The sequence below is a fragment of the Arachis ipaensis genome, chromosome B10 (assembly GCF_059453495.1).
Source record: "Arachis ipaensis isolate K30076 ecotype BB chromosome B10, ASM5945349v1, whole genome shotgun sequence".
NCBI lineage: Eukaryota > Viridiplantae > Streptophyta > Magnoliopsida > Fabales > Fabaceae > Arachis > Arachis ipaensis.
This window is the reverse complement of record NC_142435.1, coordinates 18798790-18802010: the sequence shown is the minus strand read 5'-3', so window position 1 is coordinate 18802010 and position 3221 is coordinate 18798790. Positions and strand designations below refer to the sequence as shown.

Sequence of the window (3221 nt, the reverse complement as noted above, 5' to 3'; positions counted from 1 at the left end):
TCTTGTTTCAACTTTTATTTTGTTTTCAAAAAGGTTTCGAAAAAATAAAAAAATAAAAAAATAAAATATTTTCAAAAAAATATATTTTTTTTCCAGAATTTTTAAGAATGAATTCTAGTATTTCATGATGATTTGTTGAATCCTGGCTGGCTGTAAAGCCATGTCTAAATTCCTTTGGACTGAGGCTTCAACTAATCACTTCAATGGATGTAATTTCCTGCTGAAGCTTGGCTGGCTAGTGAGCCATGTCTAATTCCTGGACTGGAGCTTTAGACTAACAGTGCAAGATTCCTGTAATTCCTATTAAAAATTTTGAAATCCTTATTTTTTTCTTTTTCCAAATTAATTTTCGAAAAATCTAAAAAAAAAATCATAAAATCATAAAATCAAAAATATTTTTTGTTTCTTGCTTGAGTCTAGTGTCAAGTCATAAGTTTGGTGTCAATTGCATGTTTCTATGTTTCTTGCATTTTTCAAAAATTCATGCATTGCATTCTTCATGATCTTTAAGTTGTTGATGAATTTCCTTGTTTGATCTTTGTATTCTCTTGTTTTGCATCTTTTCTTGTTTTTCATATACATTCTTGCATTCATAGTGTTTAAAAATAAAAAATTTCTAAGTTTGGTGTCTTGCATGTTTTCTTTTCTTGAAAATTTTTCAAAAATAAGTTCTTGATGTTCATCTTGACATTCAAAGTGTTCTTGGTGTTCATCTTGACATTCATAGTGTTCTTGCATGCATTATTTGTTTTGATCCAAAATTTTCATGCATTGAGTCTTTTTCATGTTTTTCTCTCTCATCATTAAAATTCAAAAATCAAAAAAATATCTTTCCCTTTTTCTTCTCATAAAATTCGAAAGTTTGAGTTGACTTTTTCAAAAATTTTTAAAATCTAGTTGTTTCTTATGAGTCAAATCAAATTTTCAATTTAAAAATCTTATCCATTTCAAATCTTTTTCAAAAATCAAATCTTTTTCAAATTTTCTTTCTTACTTTCAAAAATTTCAAATTAATTTTCAAAATCTTTTTCATAATTTTCAAAAATCTTATTAGCATTTAATGTGATTGATTCAAAAATATTAAGTTTGTTACTTGCCTAGTAAGAAAGGTTCAATCTTTAAACTCTAGAATCATATCTTTTTAGTTTCTTGTTAGTCAAGTAATCAACTTTAATTTTCAAAATCAAATCTTTTTAAAATTCTTTTTTCAAATCTTTTTCAAAATGAATTTCAATCACATTTTTTTCAAAATTTAATTTAAAAATCTTTTCTAACTTCTTATCTTTTCAAATTTGATTTTCAAATCTTTTTCAATTAACCACTTTACTTTTTGTTTGATTTTTATCTTTTTCAAAACTACCTAACTAACTCTCTCGCTCTAATTTTCGAAAATCCCTTCCCTCTTTTTCAAATTTCCTTTTTAATTAACTAATTATTTTAATTTAATTTAATTTCAATTTTAATTTTCGAAATTTAAATTTAAATTTTATTTTTATTTTTTCGAAAGTCCCTCTCTCTCATCTCCTTCTATTTATTTATTCATCTACTAACACTTCTCCTCACCCAAAAATTCGAACCCCTTCTTCTCCTCTGAGTTCGAATTCTTCTCTTCTTCATTCTCTTTCTTCTTTTCTTCTACTCACACAAGGGAACCTCTATACTATGGTAAAAAGGATCCCTATTATTATTTTCTGTTCCCTTCTTTTTCATATGAGCAGAAGCACGGACAAGAACATTCTTGTTGAAGCAGATCCTGAACTTGAAAGGACTCTGAAGAGGAAACTGAGAGAAGCTAAATTACAACAATCCAGAGACAACCTTACAGAAATTTTTGAAAAGGAAGAGGAGATGGCAGCCGAAAATAATAACAATGCAATGAAGATTCTTGGTGACTTTACTGCACCAAATTCCAATTTACATGGAAGAAGCATCTCCATCCCTACCATTGGAGCAAACAATTTTGACCTTAAGCCTTAACTAGTTTCTCTGATGCAACAAAACTGCAAGTTTCATGGACTTCCATTTGAAGATCCTTTTCAGTTCTTAACTGAATTCTTGTAGATATGTGATACTGTTAAAACCAATGGGGTCGAACCCGAGGTCTACAGGCTCATGCTTTTCCCGTTTGCTGTAAGAGACAGAGCTAGAATATGGTTGGACTCTCAACCTAAAGACAGCCTAAACTCTTGGGATAAGCTGGTCACGGCTTTCTTAGCCAAGTTCTTTCCTCCTCAAAAGCTTAGCAAGCTTAGAGTGGATGTTCAAACCTTCAGACAAAAGGAAGTTGAATCCCTCTATGAAGCTTGGGAGAGATACAAGCAACTGACCAAAAAGTGTCCTTCTGACATGCTTTCAGAATGGACCATCCTGGATATATTCTACGATGATCTGTTTGAGTTATCAAAGATGTCACTGGACCACTCTGCAGGTGGATCCATTCACCTAAAGAAAACGCCTGCAGAAGCTCAAGAACTCATTGACATGGTTGCAAATAACCAGTTTATGTACACTTCTGAAAGGAATCCTGTGAGTAATGGGACGCCTATGAGGAAGGGAGTTCTTGAAATTGATACTCTGAATGCCATATTGGATCAGAATAAAATATTGACTCAGCAAGTCAATATGATCTCCCAGAGTCTGAATGGATTGAAGGAATCATCCAACAGTACTAAAGAGGCATCTTCTGAAGAAGAAGCTTATGATCCTGAGAACCCTGCAATAGCAGAGGTGAATTCCATGGGTGAACCCCATGGAAACACCTATAACCCCTCATGGAGAAATTATCCAAATTTCTCATGGAAGGATCAACAAAAGCCTCAACAAGGCTTTAATAATGGTGGAAGAAACAGGTTTAACAATAGTAAACCTTTTCCATCATCCACTCAGCAACAGACAGAAAATTCTGAGCAGAATCATTCTACTTAGAAAATTTAGTCTCTGATCTATCTAAGGCCACTTTGAGTTTCATGAATGAAACAAGGTCCTCCATTAGAAATTTGGAGGCACAAGTGGGTCAGCTGAGTAAAAAGGTCACTGAAACTCCTCCTAGTACTCTCCCAAGCAATACAGAAGAAAATCCAAAAAGAGAGTGCAAGGCCATTGAATTAACCATCATGGCCGAACCTACAGGGGAGGGAGAGGACGTGAATCCCAGTGAGGAAGACCTCCTGGGACGTCCAGTGATCAACAAAGAGTTCCCCTTTGAGGAACCAAAGGAATCT

At 32.9% G+C, this 3221-nt stretch overlaps 1 non-coding gene across 1 annotated transcript; it reads right to left on the bottom strand.

The window, feature by feature from the left end:
* Positions 1 to 2244: 2244 nt before the first annotated feature.
* Positions 2245 to 2352, bottom strand: LOC148579314 (small nucleolar RNA R71). The gene has a single exon (XR_015897422.1). It is a non-coding gene; the product is annotated as a small nucleolar RNA R71 (small nucleolar RNA).
* Between the last annotated feature and the right edge of the window lie 869 nt (positions 2353 to 3221).